General features: G+C 45.9%; 1 long non-coding RNA gene across 2 annotated transcripts; it reads right to left on the bottom strand.

Moving 5' to 3' along the window:
• Positions 1 to 18,552: 18,552 nt before the first annotated feature.
• On the bottom strand, positions 18,553 to 26,915 carry LOC125634695 (uncharacterized). Of its 2 annotated transcripts, none has more exons than XR_012667533.1 (3): positions 26,795 to 26,915; positions 24,451 to 24,566; positions 18,553 to 18,641 (listed from the first exon to the last, which is right to left on the bottom strand). It is a non-coding gene; the product is annotated as an uncharacterized LOC125634695 (long non-coding RNA). The 2 variants fall into 2 exon arrangements; XR_012667532.1 differs by having other exon boundaries at positions 18,595 to 18,795.
• Between the last annotated feature and the right edge of the window lie 546 nt (positions 26,916 to 27,461).

The raw sequence follows: 27,461 nt of genomic DNA on the forward strand, positions 1-27,461 counted from the left end.
CTGGCTCCATGCCACTTCTGGAAGTGGCTTTCTGCTGACATGTCTCTATGGCCCCTGGGAGAGGCAGGAGGCAGTGGGTCTCCATGCTCTGCCCATGCCCACAAGCACCACCCCCGCAGCTCCCATTGGCCATGAACTGGCCAGTGGGAGCTGCGGGGACAATGCTGGGGCCAGGGACAGCATGCGGAGCCGCCTCCCACCAGGGGCCGCAGAGACGTGCCAGCAGCCAGCTTCTTCTGGGAGCGGCTTGGGGCCAGGGCAGGCAGGCAGCCTGCCTGAGCCCTGCTGTGCCACCGGACTTTTAGTGACCGGAGATCGCGATTGGCTGGCAGAGGCTCCAGGATTGACCAGTCGATCGCGATCGACCAGTTGGTGACCGCTGTTTTATAAATTGCTCTAGTAGCTTCCCAGGTATCAAGGTCAGGCTGACTGACCTATAGTTCCCTGGTCCCTCCTTTTTAAAGAGGGGCACTACATTAGCCCTTCTCTGGTCTTCTGGGACCTCTCCTGTCCTCCACAAGTTTGGGAGATACTTACTTCCAACACAATGCTGTTGGATGTGTGTTAACAGAACGCTGACTAGACCCAAGACTTGCCGTGTGATGTCTTATATTCTTATATTCTTTGAATCACTAAAATCATGCCAGTCTAAGAGAACATGGGCCTGATTCTCCACCATGTTGTACAGTTTTTACCTCAGTATACAGCTCAGTTGATGAGAATGACAGTAGCTCGGTTGACTTCAATGGAGCTAAGCTGATTAACACCAGCTGAGGAATTGGCTTCGTGACGCTCGACCAGCACAGAGGTGGTGTAACACACTGGGTAATGTAGCCCAGTATATTATCTCCACAATTTCTGGAACCAATTATTGTTCTCCTAATTAGCCCAAGCCTAAAATGAATGACTGCATAATCTACTGGGAGTGAAATTTGGTTTTGGGGTGAAGCATGGCTAAGTAGGCCCACTTTTGTGTTTTCTTAAACAATATGATCCCTGGAGTCCTGGAGGGAAATGAGCCCATATGGGGCAAGGGTGTTCTACTCTGGGAAGTAAAGGAACATTCTTTACCACCACTTAGCACTCTGTGAAGACAAGTGCTGTCGTGATTAAAACATGTGTTAGGAGGTTAAGGACCCAGGCTGAAAATGAGTCTAGACTAGTGGTTCCCAAAATTGGTTCATGGCTTGTTCAGGGTGAGCCTCTGGCGGGCTGCGAGATGCTTTGTTTACCTCAGTGTCTGCAGGTACGGCCACTCGCAGCTCCCAGTGGCTGCGATTTGCAAACCACTGGTCTAGACACAAAAGTTCCTGTTTATACTTCATGTCTTGTTAGTTCTTATGAGACAGTGTTACTTCTAGCAGTTTTCATCAGTAGACCCTAAGCACTTTTCAAAGGAGGTCAATATAATTATCCCCATTTTATAGATGGAGAAAACTGAGTCACAGAGAGGTGATGTTGTGAAACACTGTACCTCAAAGTAGCACCCTGTAACTCCCATATTCATCATTTATATGTGGTTGTGATATTTCACTCAAAGCATGCCATGTAAGATATCGTAGGAACGGTCATGATCTGCTGAAACCCATTATTATGTCAAAATATGTATATCATTAGTGTGTATGAAGTTATGAGATTTTGCTGCATGGTGGTTATTGAAATATGTTGTGAGTTTGGGAGTAGCCCAAGCTAGCTCTTCAGTGACAACAACAAAGGAGGTGACCAACCCTCCCGGGTGGGCACTGACCAGCAGGGAAATAATAAACAAGGGATTTACAAAAAGAAAAGGAGTACTTGTGGCACCTTAGAGACTAACCAATTTATTTGAGCGTAAGCTTTCGTGAGCTACAGCTCACTTCATCGGATGCATTCAGTGGAAAATACAGTGGGGAGATTTATATACATAGAGAACATGAACCAATGGGTGTTACCATACACACTGTAACGAGAGTGATCACTTAAGGTGAGCTATTACCAGCAGAAGAGTCCGGGGGGACCTTTTGTAATGATAATCAAGGTGGGCCATTTCCAGCAGTTGACAAGAACGTCTGAGGAACAGTGGGGGGTGGGGGGGAATAAACATGGGGAAATAGTTTTACTTTGTGTAATGACCCATCCACTCCCAGTCTCTATTCAAGCCTAAGTTAATTGTATCCAGTTTGCAAATTAATTCCAATTCAGCAATCTCTGGTTGGAGTCTGTTTTTGAAGTTTTTTTGTTGAAGAATTGCCACTTTTAGGTCTGTAATCGAGTGACCAGAGAGATTGAAGTGTTCTCCAACTGGTTTTTGAATGTTATAATTCTTGATGTCTGATTTGTGTCCATTGATTCTTTTTTCTTAGAGACTGTCCATTTTGCCCAATGGACATGGCAGAGGGGCATTGCTGGCACATGATGGCATATATCACATTGGTAGATGTGCAGGTGAACGAGCCTCTGATAGTGTGATGTGATTAGGCCCTATGATGGCGTCCCGTGAATAGATATGTGGACACAGTTGGCAACGGGTTTTGTTGCAAGGATAGGTTCCTGGGTTAGTGGTTCTGTTGTGTGGTATGTGGTTGCTGGTGAGTATTTGTTTCAGGTTGCGGGGCTGTCTGTAAGCAAGGACTGGCCTGTCTCTCAAGATCTGTGAGAGTGATGGGTCGTCCTTCAGGATAGGTTGTAGATTCTTGATGATGCGTTGGAGAGGTTTTAGTTGGGGGCTGAAGGTGATGGCTAATGGCATTCTGTTATTTTCTTTGTTGGGCCTGTCGTGTAGTAGGTGACTTCTGGGTAGTCTTCTGGCTCTGTCAATCTGTTTCTTCACTTCATCAGGTGGGTATTGTAGTTGTAAGAATGCTTGATAGAGATCTTGTAGGTATTTGTCTCTGTCTGAGGGGTTGGAGCAAATGCGGTTGTATCGTAGAGCTTGGCTATAGACAATGGATCATGTGATGTGGTCTGGATGAAAGCTGGAGGCAAGTAGTTGGGAATAGCAGTCAGTAGGTTTCCGGTATAGGGTGGTGTTTATGTGACCATCGCTTATTAGCACCGTAGTGTCCAGGAAGTGGATCTCTTGTGTGGACTGGTCCAGGCTGAGGTTGATGGTGGGATGGAAATTGTTGAAATCATGGTGGAATTCCTCAAGGGCTTCTTTTCCATGGGTCCAGACGATGAAGATGTCATCAATGTAGCGCAAGTAGAGCAGGGGCATTAGGGGACGAGAGCTGAGGAAGCGTTGTTCTAAGTCAGCCATAAAAATGTTGGCTGGGGTGGCGGAGAAGCAGAGCGGGGCGGCGCGTTCAGGGGAGGAGGCGGAACGGAGGTGAGCTGGGGCCAGACGCAGGGCGGGGTGGGGAGCTGCTGGTGGGTGCTCTGCACCCATCAAATTTTCCCCGTGGGTGCTCCAGCCTCGGAGCACCCATGGAGTCGGAGCCTAAGGTGCCACTTTGGGCTGGTTGTTAAATTTAGAAGCCTTTGAGAACCATTTGTCCCTCACGGGACAATCGGTTCTAAAAGTGCTTCTAAATCTAACAACCAGTTCTAGCGAACCGGTGCCAACCGCCTCCAGCTCACCACTGAGTAGGACTGCTAGCCATCCTCGTCCATGGTGTACGGCTCCACCGCTTCCACTGCAACTCTGCTCTTCTGCGAGCTGGAGGCTTCTGCCTCAGGCTGCTCTCCCAGCCAGCAGCACTGCACGGTCGCACCTACCCCAGCCTACCCCTTGCTTCCATGGCTCATGAACCCTGGACAGTAGTAAGGAGCAGTTCAACTATAGGCTGAGCAAGTGCAGAATGGTGGTAGAATGCGCCTTTGGACGTTTAAAAGCTCGCTGGTGCTGTTGGTCAGACCTCAGCGCAACCAACATTCCCATTGTTATTGCTGCTTGCTGTGTGCTCCATAATATCTATGAGAGTAAGGGGGAGACATTTATGGTGGGGTGGGAGGTTGAGGCAAATTGCCTGGCATCTAATTTTGAGCAGCCAGACACCAGGGCAATTAGAAGAGCACAGCAGGGTGCGCTGCTCATCAGAGAGTCTTTGAAAACCAGTTTCATGACTGGCCAGGCTTCGGTGTGACAGCTGTGTGTGTTTCTCCTTGATGCAAACCCACCCCCTTTGTTGATTTTAATACCCTGTAAGCCAACCACCCTCCCCCCTTTGAAATAAAGTAACTATTGTTTTGATACCATGCATTCTTTCTTTATTAATTAAAAAAAAATAGACAACGGACAAGGTAGCCAGGGTGGGGTGGGGTGGGGGAGGTGGGAAGGACAAGGCCACATGGCTTGTTGTAGCCACACAAAAATTAAACTGTCTGAATGACAGCCTTCTGTTGCTTGGGCCATCCTCTGGAGTGGAGTGGCTGGGTGTCTGGATCCTTCCCCCATCCCCCGCGTTCTTGGGTGTCTGAGTGAGGAGGCTATGGAACATGGGGAGGAGGGTAGGCGGTTATACAGTGGATGCAGCAGGGGGCTGTGCTCTTGGCTTTCCTGCAGCTCCAACAGATGCTTCATCATGTCCGTTTGCTCCCACATTAGCCTCAGCATCGTGTCCTGCCTCCTCTCTTCATTCTGACTTAATTCTTTCCTGGCCTCTGCCACTGAATGCCTCCATGCATTAAGCTGTGCCCTATCAGAGCGGGAGGACTGCATGAGCTCAGAAAACATGTCATTGCGAGTGCGTTTTTTTCACCTTCTAATCTGCTATAACCTCAGGGATGGAGATGATAGGGGGAGAGTAGAAACATTCTGCACTCTACGATTCTGGGGGGACTGCATGGTCACCTGTGCTGCTGAGTTCGCCACGCTGAACAAACAGGAAATGAAATACAAAAGTTCCCTGTGTACCTGGCTAGTGCATCGGAGTTCAAAGTGCTGACCAGAGCGGTCACAATGGAGCATTCTGGGATAGTTCCCGGAGGCCAATACCATCAATTTGTGTCCGCACTGCCCCAAATTTGACCCAGCAAGGTTGATTTTAGCACTAGTCCCCTTGTCGGGGAGGAGTACAGAAGTCGATTTTAAGAGCTGTTTAGGTCGACAGAACGGGGTTGGTTATGTGGATGCAGTCATTTTTAAATCGACCTAATGCGGCTAAATTCGACCTAACCCCATAGTGTAGACCAGGCCTTAGATGCTTCCTTGGCATGGTGGGTCACCCCTCTCATAGAGTTTGAGTACTTGAGCCCTTCTTCTATGTCCAAATTTAGTTTCCTCACCCACAAAATGTTAGGATACACTTACTCCATGGACTAGTATGTTTGTACTTAGTGATGACATATACATACATATTAAAGACAATAGATCATTCTCACATTTGTTATTTCTGTCCTACCTGGTTATTTCAGTTCTTTCCTTGTGGTGTACCTGTTAAGTTTACATAGGGTATAAACTTAGGAAGCCCCATTTGCCAACCTGCTTCAATGCATCCTTTATTATGCACCTATGTTAAAGGTCGCAGCCATATATGGACTTTATGTTTTAGTTCATCACACCCTATCTAGGTGAAAGGTCCCAACTATATGTATGCTAACTTTGCCTAAGCACAATATACAGAATGTGGCCTGTAGGTCCCTTGAGTTACAGCCAAAATACTTTACTATAAACCTATAAATCTATTAAAATAAAACAAATAATCCCACCCATAAGAAAATAAGAAATCCATAAGACACGCTATATAGGCATGCAAGCAGGCTAGCCCTATAGGCTACATCTCTCTCCATGGGAGGACCCCATGTGGCTGCCTCCGATAAACCCAGACTTGCAAATGTAGTTAGCCTTCTAAAGAGCCCAAATATCCAGACTTATAAATTAGCCTGTCTTGGGGAAATAAACACACACACACAGAGTGATACTAATGCAAGGATTGCTTTTAATTATAGGAACATGATTTCAGAACAGCTTGATATATGGACACATTTGGTCTGGATGCTCTGAATTCTGTGTCTGGAGTTCTGACGTCTCCACTCACGGTCTTATACAGCACACTACGCCTGGGTAACACATTCCGCTTGTCACTTCTTTACCAACGCATCGATCATTTCTGCAAGTACCGCTAGAAAATGAGCACACCATAGGGCTGGACTGACCACCAGGAGCTGCACACACAAAAAAATCACTGTGATTTTTATATTCACAAATTCAAGCTATGTGGATTTCCGAACAAGAGAGATAGTCCATTCAGTCAGTGAAGAGCACAGGTAAGTGAGCTACCAACAGGCGGAATCTATTATCCTAACAGCAAGACTATCATTCATCATTACAAACCCATCCAACTCTTAGTAATAACACAGCACAGATGGATACACCATTCTGGATTAAAAGATCAAAGCACGTGTTTTCCTGTGTTAACATATTTGAGATAAGTACAGCATCCTTTCTGTGAAACCTGTCCCACAATCCTGTGCCCCTCTTCCCGCACAGAGGCTTTCTACCTTTGCTTTCTTACACAAAAGCCCAAATATGATTTCATTGGGTTCTGTAGATAGTGAGTACCCTCTTGTTCCAGTGGATTAAAAAACAAAACCCAAGATATTATGATGCCCTCGTGTAAAGAGCAGGGATGCAGATTTGGAGTAATCATCAGCGTTCACGTGGGTTCACATTTTGGGGGTAGGTGGGTCCCACCCTTAATTCTTCTTCTCATGCTGTAAAACACTCTAGATGCTGTTAGTGATTTTAAATTGCTCCCTTTTCCCTGTTTAAGCCAATCAGGCTTTATCTCCCCAAAAGAGGGAGCAGAAAGGCAGGCAACAACGGTGGAGGGGAAGTTGGAGACCACTGGTGTAGGAGCTGCTGAGCAGTGACAGAGCCACTTTAAATATAACACAGCCGTAGTTTCATGGGCCTGGATTCGCTGAGGAGCTCAGGGCTAGACTGTCAATGCTCAGCACCCTCAATTCAGGCTGTTTAGCCAAGTGGCTCAGCAGCCAGCAGGTCCCCAGGGTGAATTTCAAAAGAGCCCACGCTCCACACTGAATTCTTTTGAAATATCTGGTCAGTTCGTATCCCACAACACACCAGACCTGTGTGTGTGTCAGGCACACTTTGCTGTGTGTTATTGCTTACACACACACACACACACACTCACAGACATACATCCACATGCACACTCACACACAGGTATCTACAACTGTCTCTCCACAGACCATGGATATCGTTCTCTCACGTAATCAGATATTCCACTGGCAAACATATATTTCTCCAAATTACCTTCGACAACATCAACATCTTCCATTCCTATCCCATCATCCAGGTTTTGGGGCTCCCCTTGTGGCACATCCTCAGGAACAGGCATGGGATTGGCCTGGACATGGAAAACTAAGCAGAAAACAGCAAAGAGAAGGTAAAGGGTCTTCATGGCTGAAGATTGGCTGGATCCCAGAGTCACTGCAGAGAAGAGGCACGGAGAGACAGTGAGACTGGTGCTCCTCTGCAGAAAGAGGAAGGAGAGTCTCTGCATTTATGCAGTTCCCTAAGGAGGAAAGAAGATTAATTTACCATGTGGGGGGATTTTTAGGGTGCGGCTCCAGAGGCCATGAAATTGCTCCAAACCCGCTTTGATCTTGTTCTTATCTGGCCACTCTGCTCTCAGTCTGTCATCCTTTCTATTGACAATCCCTCGTGGGAGATAAGCCCTCTTGCTCCCCAGCTGTATGAGCATCTGTTGTCTGTTGTGCAGCTGCCACATCTGAAGGATCCATCGTCTCCCTCTTCCCAGAATCATCATGTTTAATTCATTCATTTCCATCATAAACAAACACACGGAGCTGCTCCTAACTCAGTCTCTGGGCACCTTTGGCCATCGGTTACAAACCATCACAAAAGAACAGAAGAGTCCTCCCAACACACAACATCCACCCAGGATCCTCAATGAATCCCCATCACCCCCAGCCATCTCCAGCCTCCCAATATTCCTCAGATAAACCTCAGCCTTCACAACATCCTCTAGCAAAAAATTCCACAGGTTGACTGTGTGTTGTGTGAAGAAATACTTCTCTTTGTTTCTTTTAAACCTGCTGCCTATTAATTTCATTTGGCGACCCCTCGTTCGTGCGTTATGAGGAGTAAATAACACTTCCTTGTTTACTTTCTCAGCACCAGTCATGATTTTATAGACTTCTATCATATCCCCCCTTAGTTCTCTTTTTTCCAAGCTGAAAAGTCCCAGTCTTATTAATGTCTCCTCATACGGCAGATGTTCCATACCCATAATCATTTTTGTTGCCCTTATCTGAACCGTTTCCAATTCCAATATATCTTTTTTGAGATGGGGTGACCACATCTGCACGCAGTATTCAAGATGTGGGAGTATCATGGATTTATATAGAGGCAATATGATATTTTCTGTCTCATTATCCATCCCTTTCTTAATGATTCCCAAGATTCTGTTTGCTTTTTTACTGCCTCTGCACACTGAGTGGATGTTTTCAGAAAAGTATCTAGAATGACTCCAAGATCTCTTTCTTGAGTGGTAACAGCTAATTTAGTCCCCCATTAGTCCATATGTGTAGTTGGGATAATGTTTTCCAATGTGCGTTACTTTGCATTTATCAACATTGAATTTCATCTGCCATTTTGTTGCCAGGTCACCCAGTTTGGTGAGATCCTTTCGTAGTTTTTTTGAAATCTGCTAGGGACTTAACTATCTTGAGTAGTTTTGTATCATCTGCAAATGTTGCCACCTCACTGTTTACCCCTTTTTCCAGATCATTTATGAATATGTTGAAAAGGTCTGGTCCCAGTACGGACCCCTGGGGGATATCACTATTAACCTCTCTGCATTCTGAAAACTGACCATTTAGTCCGACCCTTTGTTTCCTATCTTTTAACCAGTTATTGATCCATGAGAGGACCTTCCCTCTTATCTTGATAATTTGGGAAAAGAAGAGACACAAAGTTAAGGTTTCAGATCTGCATAGACCTCCATAGGGCATCACAACTGACATTTCACAGAGATGAATGGGGCACTTCATCCCTCTCAGAACTATTATTTTAGCTTCCCTGCATTCTCAGGCAGACATCTCTATATTGATTATACTTGATTTGCCTTGCCAAGCTTTTTTTGTCGCCATAATATCTAGAATCAGCATTAAAAATAAAAAGAAAGCTTAGATTACCCTATTCTCTCTTGCTTTTTGTTATCTGCAAATTGGATCGGTACGCTCTCTATTCCTACATCCAGGTCATTAATAAAGATGTTAAACAACATTGGACCTAGAACAAATCCCTGTGGATCCCCCACTCCTTCCAATCTGACATCATTCCATTAATAGTTACTAATTGTTTGTGGTTGTTTAACCAATTAAGTATCTACCAAACCAGTTACCCTGTCAAAGAAGGAAATGAAGCTGGTTTGGCATGATTTGTGCTTGGTAAAACCATGCTGGCTGCTAGCGATCACGCCTTTATCCTCCAGGTATTCACAAGTCTAATATTTTATAACAGTGGTCTCCAACCTTTTTACGCATAAGATCACTTTTTGAATTTAAGATCGACCCAGGATCTACTGCGCCCTGTTCCCAAGGCCCAGCCCTTTCCCGAGGCCCCGTCCTGCTCCCTCCATTCCTTCCTCCTTCCGTCACTCGCTCTCCCACACCCTCACTCACTTTCACTGGACTCGAGCAGGGGGTTGGGGAGCGGGAGGGGGTGCGGGCTCTGGGCTGGGGCTGAGGGGTTTGGAGTGTGGGAGGGGGCTCTGGGCTGAGCCTGGGTCAGGGGGTTGGGGTGTAGGAGTGAGAGGTGCAAGCTCTGGGAGGGAGTTTGGTGCAGGAGGGGGCTCTGGGCTGGGGCAGAGGGGTTGGGGTGTGAGGTGTAGTCTCTGGATGGGAGGCGACTACCACAGGCTCCCAGTTGGCAGCGCAGCGGGGATCAGGCAGGCTGCCTGCCTGCCCTGACCCCATGCTGCTCCCCAAAGCGGCTGTCTGCTGGCATGTCTCTTCGGCTCCTGAGGGGTGCGGGGGCATCGGGTCTCCCTGTGCTATCCGCACCTACAAGCACTGCTCCCACATGCTGCGGGGACAGTGCTGGGGCCAGGGGCAGCGTGCAGAACCGCCTCCCCCCAGGGGCTGCAGAGACATGCCAGCAGCCAGCTGCTTCTGGGAGTGGTGCGGGGCAAGGGCAGGCAGGCAGCCTGCTTGAGCTCCACTGTGCCACCGGACTTTTAGCGGCCGGAGATCACGATTGGCTGGCAGAGGCTCCAGGATCGACAAGTCGATCGCGATTGACCAGTTGGTGACCGCTGTTTTATAAATTGCTCTAGTAGCTTCCTAAGTATCAAGGTCAGGCTGACTGACCTATAGTCCCCTGGTCCCTCCTTTTTAAAGATGGCCCTTCTCCAGTCTTCTGGGACCTCTCCTGTCATCCACAAGTTTGCAAATATTATTGTCAGTGACTCTGAGATTTCTTTAGCTGATTCCTTCAACACCCTTGGGTGAATAGCATCAGGCCCTGCTGAGGTGAATTCATTAAAATTAGTAAGAAGGTCTGACATGTTCTTTACTTATCCCAATCTGCATCCCTTCCCCTTTATTGTCTATGGTAGCTTTCCTAGTCACCCAGTCATATGTTATTTTTTGTGAGGAGACAGAAGCAAAGTAGGCATTGAGTGCTTGAGCACTTTTCCTCACTATAATCTTCTGTTACCAGCTCACCTTCAATGAGCAGCACACACACACAATCCTTGACCTATCTTATTTGTCTGACGTATTTGAAGAACCCCTTCTTCTCGTCTCTATCATTCCTTCCCAGCCGTAACTCATTCTTTGCCTTGGCTTTCCTGCTTTTGTCCCTACATGCTCGCGCTAATCAGAGGACGCCATTTTGTAGAACAGTTGTTCTGGGAAGGCAGATGCATTCAGGGGCGAAATGGAATTGTCCTGTGGGCTGGATGTCACCTGTGGGCCACCAACCGGAGCACCATAAGTGAGGTGTATCGGGTCATCTGCTTAGGCATTGAAGCCCCTCTCTTCTCCCCATTCCTCTCCTCAGCATTTCACTGATAGCTGGTGTAGACAGCTCCCCACTCAGCTGACCAGCTTCTGAAAATCCTTCTGTAGGCACCTAAATCTCACCACACATTGCAGGGGAGCCTGGGTGCCTCGCTCAGGGTTGAAAATCCCACCAAATTGCAGGGCTCTGAAGGTTAGCCATTGCAAAAGCTAGTGACACAATGCCTAAGTACCTGTAAGGATCTGGATTTCAACTCTCTGTGCCTCCATTCCCCATTCTTAAAACAGGGGTAACAGCACTGACCTCCCTCACCAAGGTGTTGTGAGGGTAAATACATTAACGATTGTCAGCTGTTCAGACACTTCGGTAACGGAGGCCAGATGAGTATCTTAGCTAGAATACCAGAGGATCTGATTTCTGAGTTTGAAAATGGTGCAGGCAACAGATGAGTCCTAGGAAACAAAGTGAGGAGGCAACGCACGGTGCATTGTAAAAATTGCCCAGAATGCTATATGGCTGGAAACAGTGCAAAGAAACCTGGGAGATACTTACTTACAACAGGTTTCAGAGTAGCAGCCGTCTTAGTCTGTATTCGCAAAAACAAAAGGAGTACTTGTGGCACCTTAGAGACTAACCAATTTATTTGAGCATAAGCTTTCGTGAGCTACAGCTCACTTCATCGGATGTATGCTCAAATAAATTTGTTAGTCTCTAAGGTGCCACAATTACTCCTTTTCTTTTTACTTACAACACAATGCTGTTGGATGTATGTTAACAGAATGCTGGTAGACCCAAGACTTGCAATGTGATGTCTTATATTCTTATATTCTTTGGATCATTAAAATCATGCCAGTCTAAGAGAACATAGGCCTGATTCTCCACCATTTTAATCAGTTTTTACCTCAGTATATAGCTCAGCTGGTGAGAATGACAGTAGCTCGCTTGACTTCAATGGAGCTAAGCTGATTAACACCAGCTGAGGAATTGGCTCAGTGAAGCTCGACCAGCACAGAAGTGGTGTAACACACTGGGTAATGTGGCCCAGTATATTATCTCCACAATTACTATTATGGCTGGAACCAATTATGGGGAACCAATTATTGTTCTCCTAATTAGCCCAAGCCTAAAATGAATGACTGCATAATCTACTGAGAGTGAAATTTGTTTTTTGGTCGAAGTGCTTGGGAAATCTCAGTTCAGTTTCAAAATCTTGTGTGTGTCCTCTCCACACTGAGGGAGGGGTGGACTGGGTAATAAGCTTCCACTGGTCAGACTTCTGACCAGGGAAGATGGTATAGTTCTGGGGTGCAAGGCTGGTGGGTTGGGAGATTTGCTGTTGCCTTTCTCTGTGTAATTCATGAATGGCTCAGGGAGCATTCATGCAATCTAGCTGGGTGTTGGGTTCCACATACTGTTGTGCTGAGTGATCACAGTGCCTGGAGGGGCTTCCCGCTTGTCGCTAGCAAAGCATTGTGAGAGACAGCCCAGGCTGGAGGGTTAAGAGGGCACAGCGGTACCCCAGTTCTAGATCGTACCCTGGGGATCCCATCAAAGATGTCACTTCCCTAAAGTCACACAAAGGCCAGAGCCAGGAATAGACTCCAGGTCTCCTATGTCCCACACCAGGGCTCTCATCACGAGGCTACACTGCCTTCCCAGTTAATACATTAACAACTTTTGTAACACTATGCCTTTTCCCAGTAAAGAAAAGTCCCTCCAGGGCTGGTCCCTGCAGAGACCAAGGTAAGGGCTGTGAGGGAGAGCTGGGCACGGGGCAGGGGGATAGGGCACTGGGAAAAGGAGCTGATTTGTGGAGAAAAGCTGGAGGTAACAATATTTTGCCGCTGCACAGAAATGACAAAGCCGCTGTGAGTTCCATTGTTTCTCACTGTTGCCTTATTTTAGGAGGTTAATATTACTCATTTGGATAATATGGGTTATAGGCTCACCAATTAATCTAATCAGAAGATAATGAGGTTCTTGTCCCAGAATCAGGCTACACAGAGTTTGCAAGGACTCTCGAGGGTATGACAAGGATGTTCACACTGAGACAAATATAGTCTTAAAGAATTTTATTGAGATAAATGGAATTCTGATCAAATAGTAATCTAATGCTAACATAATCAGAGTTACAAATGCAATACTATTATTCTAAAGATACATGTGGTATTACATACTATAAAGCTTTTCATAGAATCATAGAATATCAGGGTTGGAAGGGACCCCAGAAGGTCATCTAGTCCAACCCCCTGCTCGAAGCAGGACCAATTCCCAGTTAAATCATCCCAGCCAGGGCTTTGTCAAGCCTGACCTTAAAATCCTCTAAGGAAGGAAATTCTACCACCTCCCTAGGTAACGCATTCCAGTGTTTCACCACCCTCATAGTGAAAAAGTTTTTCCTAATATCCAACCTAAACCTCCCCCACTGCAGCTTGAGACCATTACTCCTCGTTCTGTCATCTGCTACCATTGAGAACAGTCTAGATCCATCCTCTTTGGAACCCCCTTTCAGGTAGTTGAAAGCAGCTATCAAATCTCCCCTCACTCTTCTCTTCTGCAGGCTAAACAATCCCAGCTCCCTTAGCCTCTCCTCATAAGTCATGTGTTCTAGGCCCCTAATCATTTTTGTTGCCCTTCGTTGGACTCTCTCCAATTTATCCACATCCTTCTTGTAGTGTGGGGCCCAAAACTGGACACAGTACTCCAGATGAGGCCTCACCAATGTCGAATAGAGGGGAACGATCACGTCCCTCGATCTGCTCGCTATGCCCCTACTTATACATCCCAAAATGCCATTGGCCTTCTTGGCAACAAGGGCACACTGCTGACTCATATCCAGCTTCTCATCCACTGTCACCCCTAGGTCCTATTCCGCAGAACTGCTGCCTAGCCATTCGGCCCCTAGTCTGTAGCGGTGCATTGGATTCTTCCGTCCTAAGTGTAGGACCCTGCACTTATCCTTATTGAACCTCATCAGATTTCTTTTGGCCCAATCCTCCAATTTGTCTAGGTCCTTCTGTATCCTATCCCTCCCCTCCAGCGTATCTACCACTCCTCCCAGTTTAGTATCATCCGCAAATTTGCTGAGAGTGCAATCCACACCATCCTCCAGATCATTTATGAAGATATTGAACAAAACCGGCTCCAGGACCGACCCCCTGGGGCACTCCACTTGACACCGGCTGCCAACTAGACATGGAGCCATTGATAACTACCCGTTGAGCCCAACAATCTAGCCAACTTTCTACCCACCTTATAGTGCATTCATCCAGCCCATACTTCCTTAACTTGCTGACAAAAATACTGTGGGAGACCGTGTCAAAAGCTTTGCTAAAGTCAAGAAACAATACATCCACTGCTTTCCCTTCATCCACTGAACCAGTAATCTCATCATAGAAGGCGATTAGATTAGTCAGGCATGACCTTCCCTTGGTGAATCCATGCTGGCTGTTCCTGATCACTTTCCTCTCATGCAAGTGCTTCAGGATTGATTCTTTGAGGACCTGCTCCATGATTTTTCCAGGGACTGAGGTGAGGCTGACTGGCCTGTAGTTCCCAGGATCCTCCTTCTTCCCTTTTTTAAAGATTGGCACTACATTAGCCTTTTTCCAGTCATCCGGGACTTCCCCCGTTCGCCACGAGTTTTCAAAGATAATGGCCAATGGCTCTGCAATCACAGCCGCCAATTCCTTCAGCACTCTCGGATGCAACTCGTCCGGCCCCATGGACTTGTGCATGTCCAGCTTTTCTAAATAGTCCCTAACCACCTCTATCTCCACAGAGGGCTGGCCATCTCTTCCCCATTTTGTGATGCCCAGCGCAGCAGTCTGGGAGCTGACCTTGTTAGTGCAGACAGAGGCAAAAAAAGCATTGAGTACATTAGCTTTTTCCACATCCTCTGTCACTAGGTTGCCTCCCTCATTCAGTAAGGGGCCCACACTTTCCTTGGCTTTCTTCTTGTTGCCAACATACCTGTAGAAACCCTTCTTGTTACTCTTGACATCTCTCGCTAGCTGCAGCTCCAGGTGCGATTTGGCCCTCCTGATATCATTCCTACATGCCCGAGCAATATTTTTATACTCATCCCTGGTCATATGTCCAACCTTCCACTTCTTGTAAGCTTCTTTTTTATGTTTAAGATCCGCTAGGATTTCACCATTAAGCCAAGCTGATCGCCTGCCATATTTACTATTCTTTCGACTCATCGGGATGGTTTGTCCCTGTAACCTCAACAGGGATTCCTTGAAATACAGCCAGCTCTCCTGGACTCCTTTCCCCTTCATGTTAGTCCCCCAGGGGATCCTGGCCATCCGTTTTGATTAATATACTCACACCCTTACTTGATAACCTTGTGGTAAGAGACAAAGGACCAGCCTCACCTCTGGCATGCCAAGAGAGTTTCAGTCCAGGTTCCTCAATTCTTGAGTGCGAGGTGCAGAACTTAGGAGAAGCTAAAGAGATCTCAAAGTTAACTTAGAGTTTTACTTAACTTACTGACTTAAAACTTACATTTAAGAACTAATAGACTAATAAACAAAGAAGCCTGGAAACGTGAAGCTCGAAGCTCAGAACCCCTGAAGCTTAGAAACTTAGACACTTCCTTGGCATGGTGGGTCACCCCTCTCATAGAGCTTGAGTACTTGAGCCCTTCTTCTATGTCCAAATTTAGTTTCCTCACCCAAAAATGTTAGGATACACCTACTCCATGGACTACTATGTTTGTACATAGTGATGACATATACATACATATTAAAGACAATAGAACATTCTCACATTTGTTATTTCTGTCCTACCTGGTTATTTTAGTTCTTTCCTTGTGGTGTACCTGTTAAGTTCACAGGGGATATAAACTTAGGAAGCCCCTGATGCCAACCTGCTTCAATGCATCCTTTATTATGCATCCTATGTTAAAGGTCGCAGCCATATATGGACTTTATGCTTTAGTTCATCACGCCCTATCTAGGTGAAAGGTCCCAACCATATGTATGCTAACTTTGCCTTAGCACAATATACAGAATGTGGCCTGTAGGTCCCTTGAGTTACAGCCAAAATACTTTACTATAAACCTATAAATCTATTTTGTTCAATATCTTCATAAATGATCTGGAGGATGGTGTGGATTGCACTCTCAGCAAATTTGCGGATGATACTAAACTGGGAGGAGTGGTAGATACGCTGGAGGGGAGGGATAGGATACAGAAGGACCTAGACAAATTGGAGGATTGGGCCAAAAGAAATCTGATGAGGTTCAATAAGGATAAGTGCAGGGTCCTGCACTTAGGACGGAAGAACCCAATGCACAGCTACAGACTAGGGACCGAATGGCTAGGCAGCAGTTCTGCGGAAAAGGACCTAGGGGTGACAGTGGACGAGAAGCTGGATATGAGTCAGCAGTGTGCCCTTGTTGCCAAGAAGGCCAATGGCATTTTGGGATGTATAAGTAGGGGCATAGCGAGCAGATCGAGGGACGTGATCGTTCCCCTCTATTCGACATTAGTGAGGCCTAATCTGGAGTACTGTGTCCAGTTTTGGGCCCCACACTTCAAGAAGGATGTGGATAAATTGGAGAGAGTCCAGCGAAGGGCAACAAAAATGATTAGGGGTCTGGAACACATGAGTTATGAGGAGAGGCTGAGGGAGCTGGGATTGTTTAGCCTGCAGAAGAGAAGAATGAGGGGGGATTTGATAGCTGCTTTCAACTACCTGAAAGGGGGTTCCAAAGAGGATGGCTCTAGACTGTTCTCAATGGTATCAGATGACAGAACGAGGAGTAATGGTCTCAAGCTGCAGTGGGGGAGGTTTAGATTGGATATTAGGAAAAACTTTTTCACTAAGAAGGTGGTGAAACACTGGAATGCGTTACCTAGGGAGGTGGTAGAATCTCCTTCCTTAGAGGTTTTTAAGGTCAGGCTTGACAAAGCCCTGGCTGGGATGATTTAACTGGGAATTGGTCCTGCTTCGAGCAGGGGGTTGGACTAGATGACCTTCTGGGGTCCCTTCCAACCCTTATATTCTATGATTCTATGATTCTATTAAAATAAAACAAATAATCCAACCCATAAGAAAATAAGAAACCCATAAGACATGCTATATAGGCATGCAAGCAGGCTAGCCCTATAGGCTACATCTCTCTCCATGGTAGGACCCCATGTGGCTTCCTCCGATAAACCCAGACTTGCAAATGTAGTTAGGCTTCTAAAGAGCCCAAATATCCAGACTTATAAATTAGCCTGTCTTGGGGAAATAAACACACACACACACACACAGAGTGATACTAATGCAAGGATTGCTTTTAATTACAGGAACATGATTTCAGAACAGCTTGATATATATATATATATATGTGGATGGACACATTTGGTCTGGATGCTCTGAATTCTGTGTCTGGAGTTCTGACGTCTCCACTCACGGTCTTATACAGCACACTACGCCTGGGTAACACATTCCACTTGTCATTTCTTTACCAACGCATCCATCATTTCTGCAAGTACCGCCAGAAAACGAGCACACCATAGGGTTGGCCTGACCACCAGGAGCTGCACACACAAAAAAATCTCTGTGATTTTTATATTCACAAATTCAAGCTATGTGGATTTCCGAACAAGAGAGATAGTCCATTCAGTCAGTGAAGAGCACAGGTAAGTCAGCTACCGACAGGCGGAATCTATTATCCTAACAGCAAGACTATCATTCATCATTACAAACCCATCCAACTCTTAGTAATAACACAGCACAGATGGATACACCATTCTGGATTAAAAGATCAAAGCACGTGTTTTCCTGTGTTAACATATTTGAGATAAGTACAGCATCCTTTCTGTGAAACCCGTCCCACAGTCCTGTGCCCCTCTTCCCCCACAGAGGCTTTCTCTTGTTTCTCTTGGTACCCTCTTGTTCCAGTGGATTAAAAAACAAAACCTGAGATATTATGATGCCCTCGTGTAAAGAGCAGGGATGCAGATTTGGAGTAATCATCAGCGTTCACATGGGTTCACATTTTGGGGGTAGGTGGGTCCCACCCTTAATTCTTCTTCTCATGCTGTAAAACACTCTAGATGCCGTTAGTGATTTTAAATTGCTCCCTTTCCCCTGTTTAAGCCAATAGGGCTTTGTCTCCCCAAAAGAGGGAGCAGAAAGGCAGGCAACAACGGTGGAGGGGAAGTTGGAGACCACTGGCGTAGGAGCTGCTGAGCAGTGACAGAGCCACTTTAAATATAACACAGCCGTAGTTTCATGGGCCTGGATTCTCTGAGGAGCTCAGGCTAGACTGTCAATGCTCAGCACCCTCAATTCAGGCTGTTCAGCCAAGTGGCTCAGCAGCCAGCAGGTCCCCAGGGTGAATTTCAAAAGAGCCCACGCTCCACACTGAATTCTTTTGAAATATGTGGTCACTTCGTACCCCACAACACACCAGACCTGTGTGTGTGTCAGGCACACTTTGCTGTGTGTTATTGCTTACACACACACATGCTCACAGACATACATCCACATGCACACTCACACACAGGTATCTACAACTGTCTCTCCACAGACCATGGATATCGTTCTCTCACGTAATCAGATATTCCACTGGCAAACATATATTTCTCCAAATTACCTTCGACAACATCAACATCTTCCATTCCTATCCCATCATCCAGGTTTTGGGGCTCCCCTTGTGGCACATCCTCAGGAACAGGCATGGGATTGGCCTGGACATGGAAAACTAAGCAGAAAACAGCAAAGAGAAGGTAAAGGGTCTTCATGGCTGAAAATTGGCTGGATCCCAGAGTCACTGCAGAGAAGAGGCACGGAGAGACAGTGAGACTGGTGCTCCTCTGCAGAAAGAGGAAGGAGAGTCTCTGCATTTATGCAGTTCCCTAAGGAGGAAAGAAGATTAATTTACCATGTGGGGGGATTTTTAGGGTGCGGCTCCAGAGGCCATGAAATTGCTCCAAACCCGCTTTGATGTTGTTCTTATCTGGCCACTCTGCTCTCAGTCTGTCATCGTTTCTACTGACAATCCCTCGTGGGAGATAAGCCCTCCTGCTCCCCAGCTGTGTGAGTATCTGTTGTCTGTTGTGCAGCTGCCACATCTGAAGGATCCATCGTCTCCCTCTTCCCAGAATCATCATGTTTAATTCAATCATTTCCGTCATAAACAAACACACGGAGCTGCTCCTAACTCAGTCTCTGGACACCTTTGGCCATCGGTTACAAACCATCACAAGAGAACAGCAGAATCCTCCCAACACTTAACATCCCCCCAGAATCCTCAACGAGTCCCCATCACTCCTAGCCATCTGCAGCCTCATAATATTCCTCAAAGAAACCCCAGCCTCAGCTATCTGCTCCTTCCCCGAGTGCCTGCTGAGGAAACCAGGCTTTTCAGCATGCCCTGACAGCCTGTAAATTCAGGCTGTTGCAGATGGAAGTGGATAGTGGATTCCAAAGCTGAGGGGGGCTCGCTGAGAAAGCCTTGGCAACACTTCACTCCCTAGTGTATTAAGGGAGCAGCAGCTCCAGTGGCCTTGCTGACTGGCGCAGCAAAGTCATGGGGAGCGTGGTGGTCTTCCACATAGGGTCATCCAGGCAGTGTTAGGATTTATAGGCCAGAACCTACCCCCTTCTGCTCCACCTGGATGCCAGCTGGAATGGTATTTTATATAGGTTGGACGCTCTTTGGCTTAAAGATTCCACCTTTTTGTTCTGTTTCCACAGCATGTAGCACAATGGAGCATGACTGGTGCTCTGGGATGCCATTGCAATACAATAATAACACCACATATTTCTATTGCTTTGCTTCCAGAAACGGAGAGCCCAGGGATAGACCAGGCCACATTCTTGCATGTGTGAAGGTGCAAGAACCGTCCCCTCCTTGGGCCCCTCACACAATGACTAGAGATAATCAGTCTCCTCACCCTGGAGAGTGTATGTGTAACTTACTGTTCAGTGTACTGAATGCATCCAATGAAGTGCGCTCTAGCTCACGAAAGCTTATGCTCAAATAAATTTGTTAGTCTTTAAGGTGCCACAAGTCCTCCTTTTCTTTTTGTTCAGTGTATGTTACAGGAACCCCTCAGTGCCCAACTTGCAAAGGAAGTGAGCTGTTACAGCCTCAACTGGGGAGTCTTGGCTGTTTAACTCAAGCCATAACAGCTCCTGCCGTTAGCTCTGAAGCTCTTCGGTTAAATCACGGGCGTATCAGCCAAGATGGCAGCTGTCACACATTTATTGCTGTCTCCTAGCACTCCAGGGGTGCAAACCACCTCAAAGTGGGAGGGATGAGAAGAAGTTAGGGTAATATCTCCTCTCCTCATTGACCAGCAGAGCTGTCTGGGCCCAGAATGTCCCTCGGGATGGTCCTGAGCAATGTGCAGGCCTCCCCTGCACAAAGGGGGACACAGTGATAACCCCCACTGTGCAATTTCACTTATCTCTGTTAATGAGGCAAAACTACCTGCAGAAGCACATTCAGGCCACCAGGGTGTGTCCTGCGGAGCAGCTTCAATGGGATAAGCCTGGCTCATGTCAGGGGAGGGGCTTTGTGGAAGGACCAGCTTGGCCATCCTCTCTCCACATTGCTTCCCCTCCCGAAAACCCTGTCTCTGTCATGGCCAATGCCTCTATGAACTTTGCTGATACTGGCACAGGTGAGGAGAAACTTGCGACTATCTTACATAGAACCACAGAACCCATGAGCCACTGTCAGCAAAGTTCATACAGGCCTTGTCCAGGTGTAACGATGCTGGTTCTGGCGGGACCCTACTGAGAGTGCCAATTCAGGACAAATTGCGTACAGCAGGGCAGTTACAGCCCAAGGCTGGAGTTTCTATGCACACCAAGGCAAACCAAACCAGCCAAACAGAGAAGACTTTGGTTTTACCCCATTGGCTAACCACAAGTCACACAAGCAATTCCCTTTGACACTCCAGTTTCCCAGTATCACCACCAGTGCCCCTCGTTATGGGGACAAATGGTTATGAAAACCAATACCCCAGTAAAAGAAAAAAGGTTCTCTCGATCCCAAAGGACCAAGCCCCAGACCCAGGTCAATATACAAATCAGATCTTACCCACAAATCACGCTGTTGCCAATCCTTTAGGATATAAAATCTAAAGGTTTATTCATAAAAGGAAATAGATATAGATGAGAGCTAGAATTGGGTAAATGGAATCAATTACATACAGTAATGGCAAAGTTCTTGGTTCAGGCTTGCAGCAGTGATAGAATAAACTGCAGGTTCAAATCAAGTCTCTGGAGAACATCCACAGCTGAGATGGGTCATCAGTCCTTTGTTCAAAGCTTCAGTGTAGCAAAGTTCCTCCAGAGGTAAGAAGCAGGATTGAAGACCAGATGGAGGAGCTGCAGCAGCTTTTTATATTCTCTTGCCATGTGGTTTTTCTTTCTTTGTCCAAAAGACAAGCTGTCCATCACATGGCCTGGAAAAACCTCAGAGTTCTGTCCATAGGCAGGTCCCTGCATACCTTGCTGAGTCGCAAGGCGTGTCTGCCTACTCTCAATGGGTCAGTTGTATAGCTGATGGTCCTTAATGGGCCATCCAGCAGGCTAGGCAGAGCTGACCCCAACTTGTCTGGGGTGTCACCCAGAAGCATAGCATAAGTTTGAAACATAGACAGTATAGAGCCAATACTTATATCTTTAAATACAAAAATGATACATGAAAACAGATAGCATAATCATACCCAACAAACCATAACCTCATCTTAGACACCTTATTTGACCCCCTTTATACAAGATTTGGTGCCACTACAGGACCTTGGTTGCAACAATGTTCTATACGGTCCTAGTGCAAGTCAATAACGTCACACCAGGATAGAGACGAGATCTTCAGGAGGGGATGCAATGCAGGGAGCAGAGGGCCAGGCAGGTCCTTCCACAAAGCCATTCTCCTTCCTATATTCATTCACATGTGTCAACAAATCGTCAGAAGGGTAACTCTGCACTGCAAGCCTAGGCAGTCACAAATCTGGATTCAGGCCCAACAAAAATCATGAGATTGTCTTTGAGATTGTGTTTTAAAAAAATAATTATGGCTATTTTTCCTTGGCCTTCTGGGTTCTGAGGCTTTATGGAACATTACAGTCGCATTCTCATACTTCCCCACAAAGAGGAGGGCTAGAAACTGGGAAACATATTTTTTGGTTTTTAAATGAAAGCTGAGAATCAAAGGACAGAGGAACCATTTTGGGGATGGTCTAGGTATACTTAATCTTGCCTCAGTGCAGGGGGATGGACTAGATGACATCTTGAGGCCCCTTTCAGCACTACATTTCTATGATTCCATGATTATGATAATCTAGTCTGGCCTCCAGCATAATATAAGCCAAAGAACCTCACCCACTAATTTTTGCATCATGCCCATAACTTTGGTTTCAGCTATACCATATCTTTTAGAAAGTTAGCCCAGTCTTGATATAGAGACGGCAAGTGATGAAGAATCCACCACAACCCTTGCTAACTTGTTCCAATGGTCAATTGCCTTAGCTGTTAAAAACATTTCTAGCCTGGATTCTTCTAGCTTTAGGCACCATCTATCAGATCTCATTATGCCTTTCTTCTGCAATTGCTTGATTCCAGCAGCTGGGGCTTAAACAAAAGCGCCAAATATTGCAAGACTCACAATGAAATCATGAGAGTTGGCAACACAGGTTGATGTTCCACTTCGCCTGACTCTCAATTTACTTGTCTCTCTTTGGCTGTGAGCTCCTCAAAGAAGGGATCACACTTTCGTCTACGGTCTGGAAAGAGCCTAATGTGGCTAATGTAATAATGATGCCGATGACAATGATTATGATGAAGAAACTGTCCTAGAATGTGAACCAGGTACCTCAGCGGAAATGTAGCCTAATGGACAGTGGAATGGTTGGCAGATGCTTCACAAGAGAAATAATAAGTGACATGGATAACTGTGTATGTTACCTGAATAAGGAGGAGATGAGAAACAGATATTGGAGTTATCTACATGTATGAAAACAAAGGAAAGAGAGCAGTTAGATTATATGGTATGAAGGTGATTGCCACACAGTGTGGGACACTCTCATGCTGCAGGGCCAGACACTCTCATGCTGCAGGGTTAGCTCAGCACTGAGCTCCTAGTAAGATGTCATCCACACCCTGAACTTCTCAATCCACTTTGCTCATCCCAGGCTTCCATACCAAGATGATTCCACCACTGGTTGGCCAGACCCAAAGAATTATCTCCAAAGACTCAAGTACCAGGTCCCCATCTAGCAATTACCACCATCTGTGGAATCTCCCGGCAACCACCACAGACCCCTTATTGTGCTTCTCCAATATAAGGACAGGAAGGATGGTCCCGGGGCTAGGGACCAGCCTGGGACTTGAGGACCTGGCTTCAATTCCAGGCTTCACCACAGACTTCTTGTGTGAAGTTGGTCAAGTCACTTAGGCTCAGTTTCTTAGGCATCTAAGACCATCGTTTAGGTCCCACTTTCATTTTCAAAGCTGCCGCTCAGCTGCCCTAACTCCACAGGCACCTAAATCCCCTTGGCTGACCCCACAGCTAATGGCTTTTTTGCAGCCCTCACTCAAGCCCAAACTCTGGAGCTATGAAGTGGGATTTTTCAACTAGACAGGAGAATGCCTATTTTTGATAGGGAGTTAATCTTATAGGCGGTCTCTGAGCATGCCTAAGACCTGTTACCTGCCAGCCCCAACATCAGGAAGGCCAGATACAGGCTATGGATGGGGGGGAGGGGACAGAAGACTATCATCAGAAAGGACAGCCCAGAGCTCAGGGAAACATAGGGTGAGCATGAGAAAGATATTGAGCAGCAGCCTGAAAGAGGGTGAGTCTTGGCTTCTATGGCATGGGCTACCTAAGCGACTGACCTTGCTTAGAAGCCTAACTCCAGGAGAGAGTTTGTGACTGAAGATCCCAAGCAGAAGGAGGGCCTATCCCTGGCCCATCATTGTCCTTCATGCAGCATGACATTGTAAGTATGGTGAGTGAGTGGTTACGCTGTGCAGAGGACACCATTTGTAGCGTATTTCCCCTGGGATGGTGAACAAATTCAGGGACCAGACGAAATCATCCCCATGGGCTGGTTTTCCCCCTGTAGGCCACCAGTTGAAGCACCATGAGCCAGGTGCACCAGGTCACCTGCTTAGGTGCCTAAGCCCCTCCCTTCTCCCCACCCCTCTTCTCAGCATTTCAGTCCTGGCTAGCTTAGGCAGCTCTCCACTCAGCTGACCAGCTTGTGAAAATCCCTTCGACAGACACCTAACTCTCCCCATACATTGTAAGGGAAACTTGGGCACCTTGCTCAGGCTTGAAAATCCCACTGGGCAGCATGGTTAGGCATTGCATGAGTCAGTAACACAATGCTTAAGTGCCTTTAAGAATCTGGATTTAAACTCTCTGTGCCTCCGTTCCCCATTCTTAAAACAGAGGTAACAGCACTGACCTCCCTCACCAAGGCGTTGTGAGGGTAAATACATTCACGATTGTCAGGTGCTCAGATGCTATTGTAATGAGGCCAGATAAGTACCTTAGCTAACACACCACAGGATCTGCTTTACTCTCATTCCATACACAGGATTGCAAGTACTCTTCAGTCATGATGGCACCACGTAGTTTGAAAATGGCACTGGAATCAGATGAGTTCTGAGAAAAAGAGGAAATAAGGAGGTCACCCACTGTCCATTGTGAAAACTGCCCAGAAGGCTTTGAGGCTGGAAACAGTGCCAAGGACCCTGGGAGATACTTACCCACAATGCAATGCCATTCAATCTATGTGAGCAGAATGCTGTGTAGACACAAGCCTCGTAATGCGATATGAGTTGTGACAGTGTGAATGCACAAAACCAGTGTAATGCAATGGTTTAGCAACATTAATAGAAGACAAAATAGTGCAATATTTGTGTGTAGACAAGCAATAGGAGTAATGGGGTCTCTCTATTGACCTTATAGAGACCCTCGTGCCCTAGTAGCTGAGCACCTAACCCAGTGTAAATTTAGACTGGCAATCAGTAGATAATCCCCACCATAAGCACCATTAGACAGTGTTAGCACATTGCAAGGGAAGAGGTGGAAGCTGCATTGCTTGGTACATTTTCCACTAGACTGCACAGGACACAAGGAAATGGACTGATAAAATCAATCTGGCACTGGTCCCAAAGAACAGACTAGATGACCTACCTGTTCTTTCCTAACATCTGATTTTCATGAGTCAATGATTTCTATGTTGTGAAGGCTGCTGTGAAGCACAGGGGCCTGCCTGGATAACAAAGTCATCTTTTCTGGCCCTACATCATCTGTATGCATGGGGGATTAGAGGAATGAAAAGACCTGTTGCTCTGATCTGGTGACTCTACCCTAAGAGCCGTAACCTTTAAGTTTATCCTGGAGTTGCTGAGGATCATCCCTCCTGCTCACCACCTGTTTCACTGTTTATTCAGTTGGGCAGACACTGTATAGCATCAAGGGGACCTTTGACTTTTACAGCAGGTACAAAGACAATTATCCTTTCAAGTCCGGGAGTAGATAACACATAAAAACATTAATGAGGAATCCTTTCAGTTGGGCTTTTTTTTCCCCCAAGTTACTCCTGATGACATCCTCACTCCTCAAGTCTTTCAGCTTGCTCTTCATGCACACGCTTTCCCATGGGCCTCTAGCTCTCTTCTGACCATGAGCTGGCAGGTTTCCATGTTCCTATACCCACCTTTAATGATTCCTGGTGGAGTCCTGGTGCTGCTTTTGGGTTCTATTCTCATGGGCAGCAGGAATTGTTCAGATGCGGGTTGCATCGCTCACCAGCACACAGGAGAATTTAAACCAAACAACCAGTTAACCAGCGAATCCTGAATCCCTACTTATAAAGAAATAATACAGCTGGATTTTTAGATACCTATCTGTGTCACTTTTCTGAGCATAAATGTATATTAAAATACTGTGACCAAGATTTTCCAAGCAGCTAGTGATTTTTAAGGGCCTCACTTTGGGGGTACTCAAACTGGCATACCTTCAAGGGGCCTGTTTTTCCCAAAAGAACTGAGCACCTGTCCTCTGACACTCAAGACCTTTCGAAGGTTTCTGAAGTTGAGCACCCAAAAATCACTGATCACTTTTGAAAACCTTGGCCTAAGGCTATTGCTTTGTTTATTTTCTATTTGTAATTCATGCTGTATGATTTGTAGGGCTAGTTTTAAAAAAAAGGGGGGAATTCTCTTCTAGGAAAAGTTTTTGACAAAATGAATTTTGTTTTATTTTGTTGGAAATTTTTCACTGAATGTTCTGATTTTTCAACAAAACAGTTCAGTACAAAAATTTCATTATGATTTGAATCCAATGGGGTTGAAATGTTGTGGGGTTTGAGGTCTGACCCCCCACCAACAGATAAAAAGGGGGAATGAGTGAGGGAATGAAGGATTTACCAGGGTAGGGACTGTGTTTGTCCAGCACCTAGCACAATGGGGTCCTAGGCCAAGACTGGGGCTCCTAGATACGACCACAAAACAAATAACAATAATTAATAATAATTCTTTCTTTCCAATGAGATAGAATTGGGAAAATGTTGAAACCATTCAAAGATTTTTGATTTTTTGATGAAATGTTTTGAAATGAACAATTTTTGTTTTGATTTGAATCAAATGGAACAAATGAAAAATGGTTCAGTTTTCATTTTTTATGGGTGTTTCCCCTTTTTTCCCTCTCTCTTTTCCTCTTAGAAAGAGAAAAAAAGTGAAACTGCTCCCCCACCTCCCAAAATGAAAAAGTTTGGATTTGTTTCCATGTGATTCAAATCAAAACAAAAATTGTTCATTTCAAAACATTTCATCAGAAAATAAAAGCATTTTTAATAGTATCAAGATATATTTTTTAATTTTTACCTCAGCTGCAGGAAAGAATGCATCCCCCAGGAGAATAGTCAAACAGCTGGAAAGCAGGAGAGATTATCAACTCCAAATCTAGAATAAATAGAAAGAACTGCAGGTGGAGAGCAGAGACAGCAGATCAGAGCAACTTGGAATGACGTGGGAGGTAATTTTGCAATAACCTATCTGTATGATGAATGACTTCACTGATCCCATTTTTAGGGAAACCTGCCAGCTGATTTCCATGCAAATTATTAGTTGCAGTCTTCTTTCAGATAGGCTAACTCACAGTTACTTAGTAAGTGGAGATTTTCTAATTTACCCCACAGGGAGTCCCTTGTAGTCAGCAAGCACGTCTCTCAATCATAGGGTCAGTTTATCCATTGCTATTATGTGGGCCAGGCCTTCTGTAGATGGACTGGATAATTTCCAGCTTCTAGCTATTCCACTTTGTGCAACCAAGGAGAGAAGAGGACAGACATCTCATTGGTAGAGACTGGGGAGGAAGCTCTGTGTAAAACCCTGGGATCTACGGCCCATTGAACTGTAGCAGTGTCCAAAATGCACTGGCTGACCATTTGCCAAAAGTCAATGGTGTGAGGAAACTCCCATCATATGTTCAGAAAGGAGCAACCTATGCCAAAGTAGAGGAGAACCAACGGTGATGTGTTGAACTTTACTG

Source organism: Caretta caretta, chromosome 3, assembly GCF_965140235.1.
Source record: "Caretta caretta isolate rCarCar2 chromosome 3, rCarCar1.hap1, whole genome shotgun sequence".
Taxonomy (NCBI): domain Eukaryota; kingdom Metazoa; phylum Chordata; order Testudines; family Cheloniidae; genus Caretta; species Caretta caretta.